Raw genomic sequence first — 25394 nt, 5'->3', positions numbered from 1 at the left:
CTGACTGAATATGCCTTAGTCATAGCAATAACTTTGGGCCACATTCTAATTCCTTTATTTATTTGACATTACAGGTGACTCCAGTATTTTTTTACTTGTATACTCACTGAATATCCCCCTGTAACTGTGTATAGAAGGACTCTATATCTAGTTGTAGCTCAAAAATTCAGTCTGAGGAACAATTTATCTGCCCTGTTGATGAGATGCAGCATTAGAAGCTGACCAAGTTCTTCTGCTCCAAAATCTATAGAAAGCAAATAATTTTTGATTAACATTTAAATGCTTCCTTCTTTTCCCCCCCTTTCCCCACTTGTTTGGAACATTTAAAGAAGGAGTAAATGAAGCCATACTTTATAGTGCTACAACTGTGAATGCAGTTAATTAGCATGATGAAAAAAAAACTGATCCTAAAAATAATGTTGGAAACGGAGCGTGGTTGGATAGATAATAATGCTTCTGCTGGCTGTTTGTCAAGCCCCAGTGCAGGATGTCTAGTCTGTAGTTCCCACCACTGAGTTATGGCAAGAAGTTGCTCATTTAAGAACATTACAATTTTATCTTCTTTCCAGTAAACTAACTACAAACTGGACTTCTAGTACAGCATTTATATTCTGGCCTTTATGCCCCAAAAGGGCATTGTATTGTCTGCATAAAATGTCTGAATCACTCTTGAAAGAAAGAATAATGAGCTAAAATGATCTTCATTGGAATTGTTTGCTTCCCTGGAGTGCAGGAGCTCTCAAGTCCTTAACCATAGTAGTGTACCAGATGGTGAACATCCAAGCCACAGCAATGGGATGAGAATCTCTAATGTCAGCCTTGGCTTCAACCTTGCTTCCATCTGCAATGTAACAATAGATGTTCAGCTTCATTTTAGCTAAATGGCTTTATTTTCTAAAGCAAATAAAATGTCTATGTTAGGACAGTAAGAACTGCCATCACTTCACACATAAAAATCTTGTACCACTGAAATCAGCAGCAAGTCCACTTGACTTCAGCAGAACTGAGACTCCATAATTTCACTGAAATGTTTCAGTGTCAAATCACAGCAGTAGACTTTTGTGCTTCAGCATTTTGGATATTCATAGCATCGTTACTGACAGCATCAAAATTAGTTCTCATTGCAAATGACAGTGTGTGAACATTCACTATATGGTTATCCTTGTGTTTAATCATTCACAGTTTAAAAGTGGGTCATAGCAATTTCAGGAGACAAACAGTTCTTAAACTGCAATCCCTATAAGTAGTGTGGGATTAGAATAATTTTCCCCTTGCATAAAGCATACTAGAGGAGGCAAGCTTATACTTAGAGAAGAAACACAAAACAAAATTCATGCAGAGATATTACAGAAGGAGAAGTAGACTCAATTGCAGGCTGGTCTTGTTCTTGCCAACCCAAACAGGAAGCTCTATAGTCATCTTGACATAGAATTCACTCTCAGCTTGCTGACTCAGAGAAAAATGCATCCACTGCCCTCTGGCAACATGTACACTGGTGTCATGGGATCAGACCGTGAGAATAGTGTCCATTGTATTCATTGAAATGTTTTCAGAACACAAGCTCTGCTGATAACAGAAGTTACCTGCTCTCTAGTTTAGGCAGTGCTCATGGCATGCACAACAGTGACAACACACTGGGAAAACAGCCTGTTGTGGATGACTACTGTTTTACTCTGTGCCCATCAGTTGGAGGTGCTGTTTTCAGGCCTGGACAAAATGCTTTGCTTCTGTTTTGCAGCAGAAATACATTCCTAAATCCTGGCTCCAAAACACACACAGATATTTAACTGCTGCTTCTTCAGTTCATGCCAGAGAATCAAGTGTAGTAGCATCAATATGCTCATAAAACCAAAATGTTATCTGTAGGAAGAAAGGCATTCTCTGCAAAGTTTATTCCCCCCCTCGTATTAACAACCAGCAAAATCACAGCTTAACTCAATTTCTGAAGTGATGGAAAAACAAATTCTGCTTGCTGTATAAAATCTGAAATAGTTCAACTCTGAGCCATTTGGGAGTCACAGAACTGGAATGACTGGAACAGGAGAGTTGAGACAGTTCTGGTTTGGCATGGATGGAAAGAGAGAGGAAGATAAGGGACATGGAAACCACTGAGATGTCTGAGTAAATAAAAAGGGCCAGACCTCTGTTGGAATAAATCTGAGAGGATACAGTGAACTCAGTAAAATCTGCTCTGGTTTACACTAGGACAGACAGTCCAGGATTTGACTGAGCTAAATCATATAGGGATTCTTTTAATGTGTATTCCATCACTAATTACTTGATGCATTTAAGAGACTGACTTTCACTTTGTGAGGCTTTTAAGAACTGATTTTACCAAGAAACCACAGGATGAAGGTCAGCATTTTTTTAGAATATTTAGTGACTGTGGTATTCTTTGAGGCTTGCTTTGTTCCACAGCTGTAGCTTTATTGGGATAAGTCTTGTTCTTTTTCCCCCTTGTCTATTCCTCATCATGTTTGTAGGAAAACAGCATTTCACTAGCATGTTGCAAGCAAAGTGGCACTATTAAGAATGTTCCCCAGACATCATTAAAGGACAGGAATGCTACCCTAATCCTACTCAGATCTCTGACTTTATAAATAGTGACCAAAGTATAAAAAAAAACCAAAAAAACTAAACAAACCTGAGCATAAGTCTAAAAGCTACGAACTGCAACAACCTATAAATCAAATGATAAGATCCCACAGAATGAAGAACTCATGAATAGCAAGGAAGTCAGTTCACTCAGTAGCATGTTGGAAACGTGCCACCTCCTGAAACTCATAATCAAATCCACCTGAACTAGCACGTTTTCATTTTTACTTACATAAGTTGTAAGCTAGATTAGAGAAATCAAAAAGAAAAGATTCACTACTCAGGAGAATAAAAAGACAAAGTTGTGTTTTTTCCACAGACATCTCCTATGCCTGTTTACCTCATTTTTTGTATCCCTTTACCTTTCTATTACCAGAGGAAGCAAGACATTTCTGATCTTGGAAGCTCTGCTGCGTGCTTTATGTAGAGCCTTTAATTAAAATTAAGGTCTGAATTAGATTTTATTGCCTCAGATTTCCAGATGTTAGTTTTCTAGTTAACTAAATAAAAATATGAAATAGGGTGCCTTCAATAGGCTGGAGGTACAGAGTGAAAGGTAGCTCAGCATCCCTGAGTGCAGCTACACTATTAGATAGTGGTAGGGGAAAAGACTGTTATTGGTGTTTCAAGAACTGACCCATTTGGGGAGAAACACAATTCCTGGGAAAATGGGAGAAAAAAACTCTTTCCTGTCTACTGTCAACAGAAGATCGATCACATAAACAATTACACTTCTCAGCCAAGACGAAGACTGCTAGTGTAAATAAATATTCCTGTTATTAAATATTTAAGTTTAAAAATGGAAATATGCTTTAGACACTTAAGTCTTAAAGAAGACAAGGCAAACAGCTCTTTATCAAATACCTGCTATAGCACAGTTCAGCTCTGCCTGGTTATATTTTATGAGTAGTTAGAAAGTTCCCTTTTGAGAATACCTGCAAAATAATACCAACTCCTGCCAATTTCCTAAATAATAAAGTAGTAACATGTAACAAGCTATTTTTAATACTGTTGGTTGGTGTTTTCTTAGATCTCTTAAGATCTAAGATGGGAGAGAAAAAAAAAATTGTTATAGTAGCTTCAGATCTAAACTAACACTTAAACCAAACAAAAGATAAGTGACCCATGGAAAGACATACAATATATGAAACAATCAGAAAGATCAACACAATGAAAAGGAGAAACAAGAGGTGCATTGACAGAGGAACTAATACAATAGAAAGGTATTATAAGGGAAGGAGAAAAGGCTGCTCACCTATCACTGAAGATGTAGACTCACAGAGAGCATGTAGAGTAGACCCTACAAAGAATGAACCTCCAAAAAGAGATTCTCCCTAAGGGGCAGTCAGCCCTTAAATGAGGTCTAGAAATTGCCTTCACCTGTGCTCCCAGGGCTGACCAGGTCCTTTTCCCAGGTGCTCAATCAGTGTTTCAGGCCATGGTTCTGCAGTTACCAAACATATACAACAAAGTAAATTTGAATGAGTTACTTTCTAGTAAACAAACAAACAAACTGTACCACCACCAAAAAAAACCCCACCTAAGTCAAAGCAAACCTCATAGCAATTAAAAGTGACTTGATATTTGCCCTACCAAATGCTGAATCTAAACCCAAGCAATCATTTTCACTTTTTCAAGTTCTGCAGACATAGTTCCCAATTGTAATTTATATTATTGCATACTGAATACCATTTAAGAACAGTCCCCAACTTTGTGCTATTTTGTTGGAACTTGGTATCACTTTCCCTTGCAATATTTATTTCAATGTTGTAGCTTTGTTTTCTAGAGCAATGATGCTGAGCTTGGTTTCTTCAAGAGTAAATGCCTCAGAGAAACATTTCCTGGGGAATAAATGTTCCTTTATTAAGGGATCAGTTTTGATGTAATGAAGTGGACAGGTTGCAGTAAATCTGAACTCAAATCTCAGGTCTGAATTTTTGTTGAAGGTGATTTTACTTAATTTGTTCAGCAGTTCTTCACAAAGAATGATGGATGGTGACAATAAATACCTGTTGCAGTGAAACTGCTGTTATTACTGCAACCTGAAGCAGTTATATATGTCATCCTCCAGTTCCTTATCTTCAAGGCCTGAGCAAATGGATCGATGTAGTCGCAAACCTTCCTAAGTGTATGACCATTGAATTCTTAGCTGAAAGTACTTCTGTAATGCTTTCTGGAGCACAGCTGTCTGGCTGTCAGGGGAAACGATGCCCCTCTGCACAATCTTATTTCCCTGGTGACTGGAACATGTTTTTGTATGTATGGCTTTGTATACTGATAGGAACACATTTTATCTCACCATAGGGAAACACAGACCTACATCTGCAGGACAGCAGTCAGTCTCTGAAAGCAGGATTGAGCCTTTGGGGAAGCATCAGAGGAAGGGCAAAAATCAAGACTGTCCTATGTTCCTTTATTTCCAAGCATCAGAAAAGACAGAGAAAGGGGGTAGTGGAGAAAGAAAGAAAAGAAAGAAAATCTTCCAATCCATGTAGTGGTGCAGCAGGCTCAGATGAGGTCAGACCAAAAGCCTGCTTGGTTTCATTTTCTCTTATCCTCAATAGGACTAAATTTCTTTCAACAAACCTGCTAACTTTATTTCTAAACAGTTATACTGGGAAGGGGTCACACTTACAGCCATCTCTTTCCAGACCTGCACACCTACACATATTCCAGGTGAACTTAAAATGATTTCAGCATCATCAGAAGTGAAGACACAGAAATATATGAATAAAACTGGAGTCTGCAGACCTGTCTGCTCTCCTCTGGACTAGTCTATATATGACTACCTTGTGATTTTAACCTTGTTAGACTACCAATGAACTTTTTAACTGTGTGATTCTGATAGTGAAGGCAGTTCTTCTGGGCAGACAGTGCCTTGTCTGTGGTTTAATCTATCCTGCCTCGTTTCACAGTGTTTTCAAATGACAAATATAAAGAAACTCAAGTGAATTTCTTAAAAAGATTATTTCTACACAAAGTTTGCATTCTGGCTGGTGACAGTGGGGAAAGGAACATATGAGTCCAGGCAGCACTTTAGGGCTACATTATTCTTTGATATCTCTTGGATCAAGTATATATAGAAATGTATTCCATTTCACAGAACTCCTCCTTTCTACTCTGTTTTCTTTAGGATGTAACTTCCATTTCATCCTCATGACATATATTTAGGATGTAATTTTTTGTGTAGAAATCATAAAGCCTTGAGAAGGTGCTTTGTCAGAGCAAATTCTTTGTGATGTATCTGAAGTACTCTTCTTAAGGGCCTTACTCCTACCTTGCTTCCTCCTTGTTTTAATTGCCTCTAATCATGAATATCAGATCATCTTTTCCCCTTATTTTCTCAGCAAAAGATTTCTCACGGAGACAAAGTGCTCCTGACATCTGGCTGTTAGATGGATCATATTCCAAATAAGAAGAGTGACCTAGTTCTGGTATGTGATGTAGCAGTTTTCCTCAACTCTGGCCGTATTTCAGCAGCACTTAGCACCCTCACCTAACTGCTGCCCACAGGCTGTTTCCCACCACGGGAATGCTCATTTTTAGTACAAAAATATTCCTAACAAAATGACAGATTACGCACATTACCACTTTTTAATGAAGGAGACTATCTAATGCAAAATAATCAGTGTGGTTTCAGGTTTGGCTCAGAGGTAGCTTACAGTAAAATACTGAGTAGTAAAATAGTAGGCAAGAGATGCCGAAGTAATACCAAATTGTATGTGCTTATCACATTTTATTCCTGTAATTGAAGAGTTGCTCTGTTTTTTCTTACTGTGGGAGCTGTTTACCCTATTGGCAAACATCCATTCCAGGTTCCATCTGTGCTGATTTTCAGAGAGACTCATCATAGTTCTCATTTATGATCATAACTTAAGTTTGGGCAGCTTGTATATTCAGCTCCAGACACCTCTGGTAATGCTTTCCATGGCAGACAGGGTGTGGACTGGGACATTCACATTGCTTTGGATGTCCTCACTAAAGAACAATATACTTACTCTTGCATATGAATGTCAGACACAGGAATTTCAAGGAGCTTATATATCTCTTGAATAGACAATAGAAGCATGGAAACATTGAGGTAGGAGACGCAGCTTTCTTGTAAAAGCTATTTTTGAAGAGTAAATTCAGTTCAAAAATCATTTGGTGGGAAACGCTGGGGTTTTTGGTTTTTTTTTGCTTCTACTGCAGACATGCATGCATTATTAAGTGGCAGAAGGACAAAAATAGGTTAAATTATTGTCCACTTGATGACTAATGTTATATACATCAATGAATGATATAAATGCAAGAAAAATAGTAGGATTTTATTTATTTATTGGGAAGAAAGCAAAACAGTCAGAGAGAAGTATTGGCACAGTAACAAAATGAGGAAAAATATGGGTACTTGATGATGTATAGAACATTTCTCACGTTGTCAAAAGACATGGGTCACAGCCTCAAACATTAGTAAGCATTCCGTGTCCTTGCTCCAAACCAGCTGGCATGCAAGGTCTTCTGTTACTTCTTTCTTTTATGTTCAGTAAGATAATATCACAATAAAATGCAAGAATTCTGTGTCTTGTTGAGTATCACACAGGTGAATAGAATACTGAGTGTATTCTGAACTCAGTTCTTGGAGAGATGAACAGTGTCAAAGGGGCAGAAAAGAACTGGGTTGGGGAAGATATCTTGGGAATTAGGATAAGAAAATGTCACCAGCTGCAGATAATGGAAGTGGAAGAAGGGAAGATGAACCATTTAGTTAAAGTGAGAAAGGACTTCATACATAGGTGCAGCTATGAGTTATGCATATTTACCACGGCAGCATTTCTGAAACTTCTCTAGATCATCACAAAAATTTAGTACAGGTGAAATCCATTCTATCATAAAATTTTCTCACTAGTGTGAATATTACATTACTGTGGAACTTGACAACAATAGCCTGGTTGAGAGCAAACGTTAAATCAGACTATGGTAAAACAGTGCATTCTATGCCTTATATATTACCTGTTGAAGATGGTATAAAAAGTCATCAAGAATAATACACAATTTTGTTCCAGTTTACACCGAAAAACTGCACAGCCCATTATCCTGCTTCACATTATAAACAAATGTAAGTTGAAAGAAATGGGGGCATTTCCAAACTTGCTCAAAACATGATCTGGAATCTTGAGACCAGATTTATCCTCCACTTGAATTACATCAGAATAAATTTGGCTCACAATTTGTTCTTGGTTTTGAACTTGAGACTGGAAATATTGAACTGCTGGAAATGTTTTCAAGTCTGAGACACAGTAATCACTTCACTAACAACTAACACAGTTGTAAGAGTTGCCTGTGAAGACAGTTAAAAGACTTATACAGATTTAAGTTACATACAATAATTCCCAACCAAAAAAAGCTTTAAATTTATCACTTAAGGATGGTAATGTTGATTCCTATGCATGGGCAATGTTATTGCCAATATCTGCTCTGATGATAGAACATAGAATTTCATTAAATGAATATTGTAAAATCAGTGCACACAAAGGCATTTTCTTCCACAACACGATCTTCATTTATGAAGTTCAAGAGCAATTGAAGAAAACATGTCTTTGATATTTTCTCCTCTACAACCTACAGAAAGGACTGGATTGCTGTAGAAGTGAAAGATTGTACTAACAGACAATATCACGCAGCCAAACTGTTCATTATTTATCTGTGGCCCAACATCTAACATTTGATGAATGAATTTACAGCAAAATAAGGTTACTGGAAGTTGTTCAATTGTTTCATGTGGTTAGGACAGCTGTAGGCAATCTGTATAGGCTCTTCTGCTATTAGAAACCTATACATGTTTAGACAGTATATATTTCATTTATGATCTGCCAAAAATATATTAAAACTAAAGATCACTATATGAATGTTCCTCTATGAACTGTTTACAGCATAAGAGGAATTTCCCAAGACTAAAAGTAACCACAGTCATCTCATCTGAACTTTTCATGAAAATTAAGTCTGTCTGTCTTGAATGCATCTTCTGCATTCAAATAACAGTCACTTGTTACAGATTGTCACTTGATTTGACCTGTTGTTAAACTAAAAAATAATTGTAAAGTCTTCAGTGTTTTCTGTCCACAAGTAAAATCTCTAGTTTTCTTAAATCACTGATTCCAGGCTTTGAATTTTAGCCTTTTAACCAACAAAGATCATTCAGCCAGAACCAGTTATCATAGTTCCAGCACTCCACATGGTGTTAAATGGAAATAAAAGCAGTCTGAGGTTGACTCTCTTAACAATTAGATACATATGAAACTCAGTCCCAGAAATCAGACTATTTTACCCATCTTCCTCCAACTCCCCATGCAAAGTCTTCCAGGCTTATGGTGATACTTTCAGTTGTCACTTTCTAGCTTTGCATCTGTTATCAATTATTTTGTCTTTGTCAGCTGTTCAAGCAGAATCTAAAAACATATTAACATATCCACTTGCAAACCTTTCTGCACAGAAAGAGACAGAATGTTTTTGACAATAGTAAGCTCATCATTTATTCCAAACCCAGGAATGAATATCTTTCATTCTATCCTGGAGTCCTTATAAGTAAAAACCATAATGTAACAGATGATCTCTAAGGTTTGAAGTACAGAAGAGTACAGAGGGCCTCTGACTTGCATGGATATAAACAGATCAAGATCAGAGAGTTCAAGATACCAAAAGCAATTCATTCACCTATGGTGTCTTGAGGAGTGCTGGTGCAGTTTTAATTACCATCCACAAGATGGTACAAAAGAAAAGCTAAAGTCATTGTGCCATAGCTATCCATAGAGCTTGCTTTGCTTGCCTGGAGCACTGAATACCTGTTGCATTTCCACATCTATGTATGTTCTGTACTAATAGTTAAACAAATGTATTATGTTAGTTTATATTTAGCTTTTAGAGGTATATAGGCTGTATGTTTCTGCAAAGACAGAAAATCAAACTGCTACTGTTGCACACTTTAATATTTTGTGATAATTATTTTCCAGAGTGCACATGAAAATCAAGCAATAAATTTGTTCTTATCATATCTTAGTATACTGAATGGGTTCCCATGCCAAGAGTACGCTAGTTATATTCTGTATGCAGGCAGTTATCATTATTACAAATTCATTATATTCAAAGGAAGTCCACACAGCCATACAGACTGTTAGAGCAGCACTTGTTGTAACTATTGCCTTTCCAGTTATGCATGTGTGAATTGTTCATACAGTTCACTTCCAGAATTTCTTGTTTTGCAAGTTCATGCAAAGCACCAGAAATGTCTCAGTTATAATGTACATCAAAAGGGAAATGGTGATAACAGATAAATGCTTTTACAAACCACGCAGGGGACAGATTCAGCTAACGGCAGTTTGGAACTGAGCAAATGCAGCTCAGGTGGGATTCTCCGGGCAAAGTTCAAAGATGTTATCTATGGGTGGATAAGTTATTGACAGAGCTTGGTACTGCAGAGAGCATGTGCTTATCACTGGAGCTGCACATGCTAAAATCTCATGCCTATGGTACTTGCCCATTCATACTTTCACTAATGAAAATGCTATGGAGTGGCTACCAAGTAGCTGCTCCTTCATAACAAGATAGGTTGCCTCCAGGTGAGGCATTCAGAGTCTCCTCCTTACTTGTCATTCTTTCTATTCTGTAAAATTTCAGAGAGTAGAATGAGTTATAGCATGCAATATCATTCCAGTCATAGAGAAGAACAACAGTTAAATGTTTTAATAGTCCAATTTTAAAGTTCCAGCTTTGAAAGGCACATAAAATTGCTATTACAGACTTAATAGAATTTTCAAACCAGACATGGATTCTAATACAGAGAAAATTAGGAACTTAGACACCTTTTGGAATTGTACCACCTACGTAATTGCAGTTTCAAGTGCTTTCGTTCCTTAAACATCTGACCTTAAGTGAACAGGGAATCAAGGTGATACTGGTTTTCACAAGAGCTTGCACTCCAAGATCACAGAGATGATGCCAAATGACATTAAAAAGGATAACAATGCAAAGAACACTGTTTGCCACATTCTTAGCAGAATACATTAAGAAGTCTAAAAGGACTGTAGCTGCACTTATGCTGAGTTACTATTTGGGTAGGCATCGTGGAGAAGAAAAAACTTTGATCTGTCTTTTCTGTCTTGTTTTTCTGACTTTTCACTTCACTTTGATCACATACACTCTAACAATGTTTTGAGTACAGTTCATTTTGAAGTAGAAGTTTAGTTGTCATGCACAAGTTGCTGAGAACATACGTGTCAAGACAGTTTGAAGAGTCAAATACCTGTTAGATCACAGTAATGATCTTCTCTAAACCTGAGACTAATGGAAATCAATCAGAGAGCTGCATGAAGCTTGACTCCTTATTGGTACCAGTTCTCAGAAATGACTTAAATCTTGCTGCATGTCAAAAACTAGTTCAGTTTGTACAAGAGTTCAAACCAAATACAAACTGCTATCATTTTCAGTCATCTGGAAAGGAAAATGCTCTTAATGCAGACCTGGTAAAGGATATTCCCCTGAGTTCTCCTGTTCTGAGCTACTGCAGGCAGTTTACATTTCCAAAAGAAGCTGTGTGAAATGTTTCACACACAACATCTAACCTACAGAGCAGTTTAAGGTAGGACTTATGTTAGATTATTTTTATGTATTTTGCTAAAACTTAACACTTTAACAGTAGGAACTCCTGGATCCTGCTTCCTTTTCTCCTCCTAGCACTAGTTACTGTGAGAAGCATTACGCTTCTGAGGCATTTACACTATGAAAATCAAAAGAAAACTATCCAGCAGGTCAAGGCATGGAAAACAGTAACAGAACACCTGCTGCTGCTCCATAGGGAGAGATGTTTCACTGAAGTAGAAACCACTTAGCTGAAAAATCAAAGCACTGGTGGAAAGTGCGTCAAAGCAGTTAAAATCAGAAAGGCTCATAGAAATGTTTTATGAGAAAGCTGTAGCCTACAGTGTTGAACTCTCACAGATAAATGTGCAGAATTAGTTAGCCATTTTGTCTCTTTCATTTGCTAATCAATTCTCCCCTCTACCAGCCTATGACAACTAGTAGGCCTGCACATTAGTTTCATATGGTCGAAGAATGTTTAACCCCCTACTGACCCCCTTGTGTTTGCTCTCCTTCCCTCAAGGCATGGAAGACTTTAAAGTAGAAAACTGATGAATGAAAAGAATTAATCTCTTGGGGGCTTTTGTCATGAAAGCTTGAAAGGAGATCAGAACAATCTGACATGTTGACAGCTGAAGTCAAGAGGGAAATTATGATATAGTACAGCAAGTCAAAAATGTTATGTGCCATTTTATCCAAAAGACAAACAAAGTACATATATTGCCTTCTTTTTTTCCCCCTGATTGCTCTTGCTACTGGTAACAACGGTAAATGCTGTGCTGGATCCAGAAGTCTTGAGCAACAATTCCTTGAAAAAGATGAAGAATATTTATGGCTACTTTTAAAGAATAAGGTTTTGAGCTGCTCAAGGATGGGTGTAATATGTGAATGAGCTTCTTTTGACTTTTTTCTTACCCCTTTTGCTGTCTGGGATGAAACTTTAGTTGCTGTTACTACTCTGGACAATTCTGTTCACATGTCATCCTCTCCTAATTAATTTATATTGTTTGGAAGTTGTAAGGCTTTAGCTTGAATGATTTCAAGTTTCTTCCCTGAATACGGAGTTTGCCAACTTGCTCCGTTGGCAGTATACAATCAATTTTTACTGATATACTAGTTCAAATGATTTTTAGGATACTTCTAGTATTATTTTGAAGTAGTGATTTGGCGACCAATCCTGTAAGTGATGGAGACCTGAATGGATTTACATTACTGCAAGCTGTTACTGGCCTTCTAAAAACGGCACAGGGATACTTGCCATGATGTTGGGATGTGGGGCCGTTTGTCCCACTGACCAGCAGATGTCCCCATTGTCCCAAACAAATGCAGCTGTCTGAGTATTGAACTTTACCTAATTAAGCTAAAAAGCAACGTAATAGACATTAAACAACTCGCTGTGAAAGAAGAGCGTTCAAAGCGTTCACATTTCTGCTCAGCCGTGCATATAACTGACACTGGTTGTCTTACAAAGCTAAGCAATGATACAAATAGCTGACAAAGGGAAGTACCTTGGAAACAAGAGCAATGGACAGTGAACAATAAACCTCCCAGTCTAATATTAAGATGAACATGAAGACTAAAACATCCTTGACTATATATGCACAAATATATATTGAAGGGAAAACCTGAAATCAAACAAAATGGAATAAGCTTTCCCATTTTCATTCAGTAATGAAAAAAGTCCAGTTTATCAGCTAGCATCTGATATGTGACTTTGCTGGCTGGAGATATAGAACACTTGCCTTCTAAAAACTACTGATGAGGTGATATCTATTTACTTTTGAAGTAGAGTTTAAAATCAGTTTTATAATTTAACCTTTTTGTTAAGCAAAACATGTAGGCCTAGATTATAACCCTGCAATTAAGCAAATACTTCTACTTATGAGACCAGTTCATACTGTGCCCACGCTGTTTAGTGTCTAAACAACTTCCCTAATAACAGGGTGCTGTGGTGTGAGCAGCTCATATCACTGTGATTAAGATTGCTGCATAGCCTTAATCTTCTCTGTGTGTAGAGGATACTTTCAGTCGAGCTGTTAAATGTTTATCGATAAGATCAACCACATTTTTTTCTGACTTGCTAAAATGAAACAGGCCCAGTTTCTTCCTCAATCCAACTGAAATGCCCCCAGAAATGAAGCAGGTGATATTAGAAAACTCTTGTTTGGTAAAATGAGTCCCCAAAACTGCAGGACTTACATGATTTTCAACATTTTGCAATTATTGACAAGTGTAACATTCCCGTGTTTGAGAACTGCAGCAAGTAAATATGAATACTGAGCTGCAAAGCAAACAGAATTAAAACCTTCCATTGTGTGCAAAACTGAGAGAACAATATCAACATGGAAGCATTTTTAAAGAGCAGAAAAAAAGTTCCCTGTTAGCAGCCAACTATGAAAAGACTTGCTGGATGCATGGATGCTTTTATGATCTCTTAAAAGACAGCCTTTGCAACAATCATAGCAAAATTGTTTGCATAGCTGTGTGGGCACAAGTCATCTTCATGGAAGCATGTGGCCTATATGGAGTGAACTTGGAAGAGTTCCCAGGAGTCCTGAAACCCAAATCTGATTCTCTGTAAGCCATGAGTACATTTTTTCATTGAGGACTGCAGAATATGCAACAAGAGAGCCTCTTATGTTCTAAGAAGTGAACTAAAAGTGCAGTTGCAATATGACCTATAAAGTCCAACCACATAAAACGTCTTTTTAAAATCCAGTTTAAAATCAGCAAGTTAAAAAGCAGGATGAACAATAACTGAAACTTAACCCATTCCATGAAGGCTGGCTGCTTGAAAGCAATTCTCTATCCATTAAAAAGTGATTAATCAGTCATATCAGTCATGCTTGACCCATATACATAATTCTAAGGCCTTCTCAAAGCCTCACAACTGTCTTTTAACTGAGAAGACCCCATCCATAGCAAGATAACTTTGGGCTTCCTTTTGCCATTTGCTTAGGGTATAACTGGGTGCTTATTTGGGTCCTACCCCATCGATGGAAATTCTACAGTTTTTATCTGGGTTATTTTAAAATTTTAGACAACACTGTAAGTATTTAACAGTGAAAAGCAACTACACTGTGAAAAAAAGCAGAGAAACAGACACAAACCTGAGGTTAAAATTAATCCTTTGGGCATATCCAACTCTTATTTAAATTGATATAAATTCTCCAGAAAATGAAAAACTGCACTCAAAGTCAGTAGTATAGTTAAGATGGTTGTTAAAGACCCAGAATTTAAGGCTCAGTGGAGAATAAGTAGCTGAGGGCAGAATACATATAAAGATGAAGAATATAGGAATGTGCATATAATACCCACATATTTCTGTGCAAAATTCTTACATTTGCAACTTGTTCAGTACCTCAGCACTTGCCCCAGTTTTAGATAAGACTGCTGAGATCAGGCTATCGGTAAATAATGTCTTCAGTGTTTGTTTTGTTTTTGACAAGATTAAAGTGATAGATGTATTTGTATTAGATGCAGCTAAGCCAGACAGCTATATATGAATCTATATATGAATCAAGTTGACATTTATAGATATTTTAGAATGGTTGAAGTATAACTTAATAATAACTAAATGCTAAAAATACCTATAAGTTTATAGTAATATTGCTGAAAAAGAAGCACATATAACTACCTGGAAGGTATATCACACTAATTGTCTCATACGTTTTAAGCAGAGCTATTGATTTCTTGTATGAGCACTAAAATGATACTGACAAGTGCTGCTTTCCTTCCAGAATTACTTAATATATCTCTTCTTAACTAGCTGCAGTATGTATGAATCACATACTTTTGTCCTTGGCTTCTGGAGCTCAGACCATCATCTGTTATATTATCCTTCCTGTTTGAGCTTATTTGGCAAAGAAAATAAGCAAGTAAGAAAATGACCTGTTTTCCACTACTCTAGCCTCTACTTCAGTTGTACCATTCTCATTCTGTCAGGTGAGATCATTATTACATGTCTTATCCTGGACAGTTTTTCTCATTTGGGGTGTGTAGGTTTTGAAGCAATCAGTCAGAGGTCAAGTTTGGCCAAGGTGGGACTTTTTCCAAATGACTCCCGGAAAAGGTGAGACCAGTTCCTGAAGCAACATGCTGTGACTGGAAAAAATTATCTGATGAAAAGCTGTAACATTTCACTGATCTTCTATAAGGCAGCGCTATGTAGAAAGACCTGAGAATAGGCAGACTAAGAAGTAAAAATTGAACATATGTCATAAGGAGAATCCATCAAAGTTAGCTCTTCATTTGGAATATTAGGTTGAAGTAAGTCCAGTTCATTCCTTAATAAATATGACTTTCTGATCATACGATCAGAGTTATTGTTGCATTATAGAGTCTATTTAAAATTATTTTTCACCAAACAGGCCTGAATCACTGTCCTCAGTCCATTACTGAGGAAGCTTAACATCAAAACAAGCACTGGATTTTCCTTTTCCTCCTGAAAATCCATCTTGGTCAATAGTTCAATCCTTAGTTAAAGTAAACTTAAAGATAACTAGCATCCAAATTAAAGTGGCTAATCTTGGCTTGTCTTTATTACTTGCAGGATATACCTCGCTGTATTTAAGCAGCAAGCACTAGCACAGATCAAAAATGGAAGGTACCTACATTTCAAACAAGAGCAGAACTATGAATTACGGGGAATGTACTTGCCTGTATGAAAGGCAATCTTAAAGATTAAATTTTTCCTGAAACAAGAGAATTATTGAAATAATGACTTAAGTCAGAGAACTTTTGTTACAGAGTTGTAATTGTGTTGCATATATACTTTAGACATTGACCTCATGTCTCAGACATTCAGCATACCAGAAGCCTGGTTGCTTAGCAGTGAACGCTAAGTGACATATTAAGTTCAACCAAATGTCAGTCATAGCAATGATGTCATGTTGTCCAAACCCCGTTAATTACATTGAAAATTCCCACAGTAACTGAAAATCTCAGATTATCTGCCTGATTTAATGGCAGCCCTGTAATTGAATAATGGATCTCATGCTGTTGTTTTGTACCCTATGTACTTTACATACACATTTTGATAGGGAAACATAGGTGGCAAATACTGGTTTTGATGAATTGCTACTCATTTTAGAATTACAGCTAATTTTAATATCATCAGGAATAATCCATCTGATCTTAAATGTGAAAGGCCATATTCCCCAAAGTACACCGTAGAAACTAATATCCTAAACAAGAATTGTTTAGAATGCAATTCTAAATTACAGATGGAATTAATTCTGATGGAATTACATGACCAGGAGTTAGAGATTCTGGGCCAAACACTCTCATTCCTATCAAGATTCAGAGGAAAGAAAGTTAAGCTTACTATTTTAATGTCTCCTCCTGATTCAAATAGTCTCTTAAACTGAGAACATAGAAAGTTGAAGGAACTTAAGTATCCGTGAAATGGGTTCAGGGCATAGTTAAATTCTGAAATAGTGCTCATGCTTCATGTCTTTGTAAACCGAGTCAGGGAGGTGAGGTCTTTCATAACAAGAAGCAACTACAAGATACAGGTCTGTTTTCAGGTAATTTCTGCTTGCTCTAAACCCTTTTCATGACCTTCTAAGAGTGACGGCACAGATCCCTTATTTGGTAGTTTCAGCTGCCAGTCTCCTCTAGCACATTCTCTCATAAGTCATCAGCAGTTTGTGTAATTTACATGATCCTCAGTGCTGTTGAATTTCATTGGATAACACATAAGTACAAGAAGTTAAATCCAAATTCATACTGAAATCTGAGAAAATAATTCCTAGTAAAAAATATTGCACAAAAAGCCTGTTGCATTGCTGATGGATGCTTTGCAGTCTCCTTTATATTTCTGAAGTGAGAGACTGATCCTTCACTTCAGTGGATTAATTATCATCAGTTTTCTACTGTGAACCAATGTTAAATATTCAGACTGTGTTATTTATTTCCCTGCTGCTGTCCTGGCTGTAATGGTTATAAGAAAGGAAAGAAATAAAGAAGGAGAGTAAGAAAGAAAAAGAGAAAGAGAGACGGAAAGAGATGGAGAGAAAGATTAAGTTTGTTCAGGCTTTTTATAATTAAGTATCAGTCCACATTTTGTTAGCAAGAAAAAAATATGAAATTGTTTGGACTATCTATCAAGCTGCAATAAAGAAAGATGTATTAAGCTGCTGGAAAATAAGTATGATTCATGGGGCTCTGAAATTAAACATATCTGCACATTCTTTTCAATAAAGAGCTGCGTACTTACAAAGAATTCTCATTTGCTTTGCAGCTACACATGCTGACAGCTATAGATGACCTGTTGCATCTTCAGTTATGTTTCTAATTTGTCATCGTTTAAGACTGTTATTCTCCACATGTGTACAGGACAAACTCAAACAGAAGTCTCAGAAACTGGCTAATTTGTGGTGCAAGCCAACAGGCTTTGGAAGCCAGTTTCTAGAAACATTTTTTTTGGGATACCCATCAACAGAACAGTAGGGCCAGATAGAGAAATACTATGGAGTACTTATTTATTCAGCCAACTTGCATCTCTTACAAAAAGACAAACTCAGTGTATGCCAAGTACATATTGAGGGGAGCATTAGATTCTATATAACTTAAAACAAACCAACCAAAACACAACCATTTCTTAATCTTGAGGAAAAGTGTGAACCTCTGGAACAAAAGAGGAGTATGTTAATTAGAGTGGGCCAGCCTTACATTGCTTCTATGATGCTTAAACAAAAAAAAATAAAAATAAATCACATATCGGAACTAAAATGCATACTAGGGTCAGTCTTAAAATAAAAGCAAACCCAAACCAGAAATACACACAAATAAAAACTTGATCACAAGCAGCAGCTTCCTATTTACAAAGCAGGAGCACTGAACATTTTGTGAAGTTTCTGAAGCACAGTAAATCCATTTTAAAATCCAGATGGTGAATTCCTCTTATCAGAGTTCAGTTTAGTCTTTTGGAATGAGTTGAGTGACTTTGGCTTTGTTATAGCCATGAACTGGTCAGTGGGAGCCAATTAGGGCATGAGGAAAGCCCCAGAGTGCTGAATATAGAATTTAAGGCCACTAGGGCATATCATTATCCATTTTACACCATGGAATGGGATATGTAAATCACCTTCCTAGGCTGAAAAGCTGAAAGGCCTGCAAAAACCAGGCAGTTCAAGCCATCTTCTGTATTTAATCAACTTCATTTATTTACAGCATTTCATTTTGCTAACATCTCCATTTAAACTTACTAAGGACCAAAACCATCATGACTTGCCCCTCCCCAAAGGGATATCACCTATCCTGGGGTGCTGACTTTAGAAATATGGTAAAAGAATGCAATATCCCTGAAATTGCAGTTCTGCCAAGAAAAATCAGATTTCACTCCCAAATCTAAAAGTATTTCTTATTAATAACAATCATGTACATACCATCGTGTATTCACATTGCACTTCACAAAATGGATTGAGACAATCTCCTTGTCCTGATTAATTTGCAGACTAAATAAACCAAACAAGGAATATTATATGTATCTATTTTAAGAGGGAGCTAAAACACAGGAACCTGTTTGTTTAGCTGGAGTTCCCACAACAGTATATATGGCAGATGAGGGGACCTAAACAAAGATGTTCTGGCAATTGGCTGTTCTGGCCAATGGAGAAGTATATCACTTGAAATCAGGCCAAGGAAGACAAAAGGGAAATAAAGGACTTTTACTTTCAATAATCAGTTATTTGTTCTGTTGGAAACCCTGCATGCAAGTCTCACAAATTCTATGCTCATGTTTAGAACTTAAGGAAACACCTGCCTTCAAAGAAAGTCCTGTAAACCATTACTCTTTGGAGTATATCTGACTGTCAGACTTCTCAGACACAAAGTAGGTAGGAAAATGTAAAGGGATATGTAGAAAGATTGTGTTATCACTTATCGCAGAGGTTAAAGGAAGTACTGCTTGAGGCATGTTTTAGAATATTTTAGATGCTTGTTAGTGTTCATTATAAGCTCAGCAAATTTTTCCTTCACATCTTGGAAAATGTATTTCAGAGTTAATTTTCTTGAATACTGGCATGTTCTACACATTCACAGGATTCCAAGTTGTGGAACTTGCTACTTAGTAAAATAGTTGCTGATGTGAGCAGAAAAAAGATAGCAAAGTCTGGAATTATTGAGCATATATTCATTTGCCTAAACCTCTCATATACTGATGTCAGCAGCACTGTGGAAGTGCTGCAACATTGTCAGCAACTGGGTACACCAAGACATGATTTCTGAAGTCTAGTTCTGTGAAGCTGCACAAAAGAACACATGTAACACTCCCAACTAATTAATCAACTAATGTAGTTAGCACTGAGTTGTTTTCCTCCTGATGTAAATACCTTAAAGTCAAGATACCCTTTTTTTCCTTTTTCTGCATACTGTTCTCAATTCCGAAGTAATAAATCATTTAATTTGGCTTCCAATCATGCAGGTCTGTCACATCACTTATTGCCATGGGACACTCACAGTGCTTTTGCTTCCATACACTACTGCTTTGGTTGTGTGTTAGTTTAAAATTGCTTTCAAATGTGCATCACAAACATACATCATTTTTTAAAAAGCTGTATTTCAAGAGGCTAAATTAAAAAGAAAGTTTCATTCTCTAAAGTGAATGCATTTTTTGGATAGCTCATTGTCACACATAGGAGAATAACGTAATACCAGATTTCTGCATTAAATTAAAATCGAATTCAGTGAAATTTCCTAACCTAATAAATACCAGATACCTTAGGTTTCTTGAGTCAGAATACTTGCAAAAAACCGTAACTTGTGACTGATTAAAAGAAAATGTTGACAAATTGCAAAGAATGGAGACAACAAAAAACAGACAGATTTGAAAAATAAATGCTACTGATTGAGCCTGGAAAGGTAGAATGTGTTCTTGGTGAATTTCTCACATGTGTCTTATATTATCCACTGTAATTTTAAAGTGATCAAATATTTGTGTCAAAATAAAAAGAGCCAAGGGACTATTGGTTAAAGGAAAAAATGGTAGGAATATCAATTGTTTCATGCTAACAGTCATATTGCTGAATGAGAAGCATTCCATTCCATATTTAACAAATAGTCTTGCTTATGGCTTAATCCATTTTCTTAATAGACTGGCCATATTCAAGTTCCTCATCACTATCAGACATCGAACTATGTGCAATTACAGCTAGATGTAGGAAGAAAAGCAGAGGCAGCCCTTATACATGCTTTGTGTGACTGGTACACCAGGTATAAGAAAAAACACTGTTGTCAAATGTTTAAGATCAGTACACATTAAACATAAGAAAAATAAACCCAGAACATAAACCTTGAGGTAAAAATTCAATGGAATCTAAAGACATCCAGGACTTCATTAGTTCAACTGCTTAGCAAACTAGTTTGTTTAGATCTACTTTGGTTACAAAAACCAGACATTAGCCATTAAATGTAAGAAAGTTGTAAGTAAAGAAACAGTCTTCCATACCCCACATATAAAATACACTAGAAGTGTTACATATTTTAGTCCACAAACAACAACAGATATTTTGTCTTGACTTCCATATCATAAATAAGATGAATATAGAAATAACTCAATACGTAGCTTATTACAGTTAGTAGTATCTGAAATAGTCTGCATAAACAGGAAATAACTAAAACTCTTTATCCTTTATAATTTTTTAAATATTTATATAATTTATATTATATTGAAAACTATTTCAAGTGAATGAAAAATATCAGAATCAGCAATAGCTAAAATTAAGTAATTTTTTTTCTCCTGTGAAAAATCCTATCATTTGTTAGTTTAGCCTAGTTTCAATGTAAAGTTTTGAACTGGCTCACATTTTGAGTCAGAGCTAGAGGCCTACCCTGTGTCTGTAGCCCATAACTAACATGGTTATTAGGAGTATTTGATGTGGTTGGAAGACCACTGAGAACGCTGTGTGCAGCAGAAATGATCCCACAGCAGTGCAAACACTCATAAATGGCATTCTGGCATGACAAGATTATCAGGTATGCTATGGCACAGTTGAGAGCCCACAGAGCTGTTTAAAATCCTCTGAGTGATGAGTTTCTTGATCACTGCACCAAGAAATGCTGACCTCCCACTGACTTCACTGGAAGTGGCAGGAGCTCAGTGTATTTAATGATCATGTTCTTGCTTATTGAGCATTTTTTGTACAAAACAATCAACATCTCCATCCAGAACTGGAATATGTCCCCTTTTCCCTAGAATAAATACCACCTCAGAGATTACTGTTCACATATCACCTCCTAAAGAGATTTGTACCAAACAATATATGGGTTTCAAGTGTATGGAAAACACACACTTCTTCCAACTGTTGTATGTAACATACAACTGAAGCAATTGGACAGAACAATACAATGAGAAAGGCATTGTAACAGAGGTACGATGATAGAAGGTTGTACACCGTAGAAAGGTGCTATAAAGGAAGGAAGAAGATCACTCACCTGTATCAGAAGATTCCAGGTTCACAGGGGAAAAACTTCACCAAGGAGGAATTTCCAGAAAGACATCCATCTCCAGTGGCAATCAGCCCTTAAATGGCATCTCAGAGAGGTGCAGCCAGGCTGCAGCCCTTCTAGTCACATGGCTGAACTGCCTTCACCTGTGCTCCTGGGGCTGACTGGGTCCTTTCCCCAGGTGCTCAATCAGTGGTTCAGGTCGTGATTCAACATTTCCTCTTACAACAACAAAACAGGATAATATTTTTTTCAACTTAGTGGAAGGATTTTTCTTTTTCATTAGCTAGATCTGAGTTAAGATATTTTAGAGAATACACCACATTAATTTAAACCAGGCTTATAAAACAGAACAGCTAAATTTTAAGTATATCTTGATGAATTGTTTCTGTATGCTGTGGTGTACATAGTGCTATAGTGAAAGCTTAAGGAGAGTCACTAACCTTTGCTTTTATCCAGGGAGTTTTCTTAGCAAGAATTTGATTTCACATAGATTTTTCAGGATACCTTCATTTCCACATTTTAAAAAGGCATGTTCTATATCTTTCATTTTCCTTCTTTATTTAGAGCCCAAATTTATGAGCATCAGGTCCAGTTGAACAAGAAGAATAGAGGCGAGAATGGACTTTGCCCAGTATTGTTTATCCATTAAGCAGTTTCAACATATTCTGTATTTGCTTTCACTAGTCACAGATTATTTCTAGACTGTACTAACTTAAGTGTATAGGTACTTTTCACTTTGAGTGTAGATAAGCTTTTAGTTAACTTTGTGCTATTTCAATTTTGGATTATACGCTCTAATGTATATTTTATCATAGGATTGAGCAAAGGCCAATTTTGTCTTGGCATCTACTGGAAAGTAGTGTTTTTTTAAGAAAAAGAGGTTTCCTGAAATGTGGTTTATTTTGCAAATTTAAAAAGTGTCGAAAGCCACATTTTTGATCTTTGTAAGGATCAGATCCTATCACAATTATGTTTTTCTGTTGTAAATTCCCAGATGTATCAAAAAAATGTCTTGTTGATTTCATTAAAATGTTTCTACTAAGCATATTTTAAATATTTTTAGTATAGACATTTACATTCTGGAACATTCATTTTGTATTTCTAATAGATCTTGTCAGCCAGAAGAAATCTATAAATATCATGTATTGTACAAGCTGTATTTGGCTTCTGAATAGTTCTGACTCAGCACAGATTTCAAAAAGCCAATGGCTGTTGAAAATGCTCTGTTTTGTTGAATGTGATGGCAGAATGTGCCAAAATAAGCACAAACTGTGCTGGAATGATGAAATAGTTTCCTGTTTGTATTTATCACAGAAGTTACTAAACACTTCATTTCTCTATTAAGATTTAGGTTGACCTAGTTCTGCAAGTAGGAAAACTTCTGTGTTCATGGATTGACATACATTTTTTTTCTTGTTATGTCTTTTTAACACAAATTTGTCATGTTTGTAATTGTATTTATGTAATAGGAAAAAAGTTTCTCCCAAGGTATTTAAATAGAAAATAATAAAACCTGTGTGAATTTAGGAAAAAATGTGTTTGTGTTCTTAGACAGTGACTTATGTGCTCACCAACTCTTACTGCCACACAGATTTTGTTTAGTTCCACAAAGATAGGCCACCTTGCCTTGTTTGGGGTTTGTTCCTTACTGTTACTAGATCTTAGGTACTTACACAGAAGTAAACATTGTTACATGAAGTGTCAGTCTGTGGTTTCATCTTAACTGGACCAATCTGCCTATATACATGTAAGCATTATACCTGCAGCAAACCTTTAAGCCTACTAAAGCTACAAACGTCTGTCAGAAAGTAATTTCTGTATCACAGGAGACCCCACATACTCAAGAATACAAAGTAAAGTAGTTGTTTGAAGGAGCATGTGCACACTTTGCAGTGAGTCTGCCAGGCAGCCAGAATGAAAGTTGTGGAAGATGCTGCTTTGTTTAAGAGTAGAATAGAGACTGTTCTTTCAAAAAATGTCTAACATAACTGTGTTGGAAATAGCACTGATGACCTCTCTTTAATCAGGCAGCTTCCACATTTGTAAGATGCTAACAAAGAATGACTGATGGTAATTTCTTGGTCTGTGGCCACATGGGGAACAGATGATGTGATGTGTAAATATCCATCACTGGATATTTACAGCAGCTGTAGTTCTGTGGGGAGAAGGTTATTAAAGCCAAGAGGTTAAAGATAGCCTATCCTAGTGACTTAGTGACTGCATGGCACACGTTTGAGATGTTCATCCCAGAACGAAGGCCTATTGAAACCTGTAGCATTGTTCTTTCTTACTGTAACCTGAAGAGCTTATGACAAATATTATAGGATGTGTTGCTTACAATAGCAGAAGACTTAAAGATCTAGGAATTCTGTTCCAGTCCTTTGTTTCTACAGAAAATCAAACATGTTTAGTCAAGGCAGTTCACTAGGGTGAGGCCCTAATGTCATAAAAGTCTAATTATCAGAATAAGAGTTAGAAGCTCAAGTGAAACTTTTGGCGGCAAGCTGAAAGGAAAGGCTAGACGAAAGAAAATCAATGACAGTCCTCTGGGATGTTTCAGCACAGCATCTGGATTCATGTGATCAGCAGTCAGAAAAAAAGGAGAGTGTTAGTAAATCCAAATATTGCAGCTGCATCTAAAGATTTAAACTGTAGTGTTTCGTTCATGAGAAGAAAAATATAGACTGGGAAATTTATGGAAAAAGCTGGTTTTGTTTTTTCTGAAGGCTGAGAGCTAAACAATGAATAATGAAATGAATGATAGCGGAGCTTGTTGAAAAACTGATATCTCAAGATGCAGTGCAGAAAAACTCATGACTTTTTTTTCTGATTTAGAGTACTGCTATAAAGAGAAGCATTGCTACCATCAAAGGCACAAGACAACAAATGTGTCGTATTTAGTAGGGGATGAGGGGGAAATGTTATGTTTGAATCAGAATTTTGCACGTGCTATGTGCATGATGTGTCAGAAGGTATTTATCCAATTGTTCATAGAGGTAGCAGATAGATTGCTAAGGATACAATCTGTGACAATAAATATACTGTTCCTCACAGAAGTTCCCATTTGTTATATTCTGTTATTTGAATCATACATTCCTCTAAACTTGTTAGACAATAAAAGCATTCCAGTTGAACCAGATGGAAAAGTCAGATTCCTGTCCATGGTCTTCATATGACAAATAATGAAACATCATCACAGAACACACTTTTATATCTGGGACTGTAGCATCTTCTAGGGTGACATATCTAAATTTATGCCCATTAAAGTTAAAAAAAAAAAAAAAAAGTTATTTTTAAGTTGTTATACAAGTTATAGTCATGTAACATATTAGTAGGGTTCAACTGCATATTGTAGTGACTGAAGCAAATGCAATCCTAAATTTGCAGTGTAATATTTCATCATGTGGAAATACTGCAGTCTTGGCATCAGTAGTCCTTGTTCAGTGTTCTTTGTTCATTCTGTTTTTCCTGTTTGTTCACAAATTGCAGGGACCAAATTGTGAAGAACTCTGTTTACCAATAGACTCAAAGTATCAATAGACCCAAATTCCTGTGAGACACAGGAATGATTATGGATAATTCCATTTGAAATCATTTGACAAATGAGTCTTTGTGAACAGTTAATAGTTCACATTGCTTTAGTTTGGCACATACCAGATAGTATGTTTCTGTTTCCTGGTAAGCCTGACTCTTTGAAACAAGACCAGCATGAATGCTTCATTATTGCTAACTCAAAA

The 25394-nt window shown here is 36.5% G+C and overlaps 1 long non-coding RNA gene across 1 annotated transcript in view; it reads right to left on the bottom strand.

Annotated features, from left to right (window-relative positions):
• Positions 1–732: 732 nt before the first annotated feature.
• The window catches only part of LOC107319360 (uncharacterized), a 37854-nt gene continuing 13192 nt past the window's right edge, over positions 733–25394 (bottom strand). Inside the window, exons 3-5 of the long non-coding RNA XR_014947807.1 lie at positions 21643–21875; positions 3976–4039; positions 733–841 (exon numbers count right to left, since the gene is read on the bottom strand). This is a non-coding gene — a long non-coding RNA (uncharacterized LOC107319360). The remainder of the gene's footprint in view (positions 842–3975; positions 4040–21642; positions 21876–25394) is intronic.

The sequence above is a fragment of the Coturnix japonica genome, chromosome 6, assembly GCF_054131305.1.
Source record: "Coturnix japonica strain WE chromosome 6, WE-NBRP24, whole genome shotgun sequence".
Taxonomy (NCBI): Eukaryota; Metazoa; Chordata; class Aves; order Galliformes; family Phasianidae; genus Coturnix; species Coturnix japonica.
This window is presented reverse-complemented; position numbering and strand designations above follow the sequence as displayed.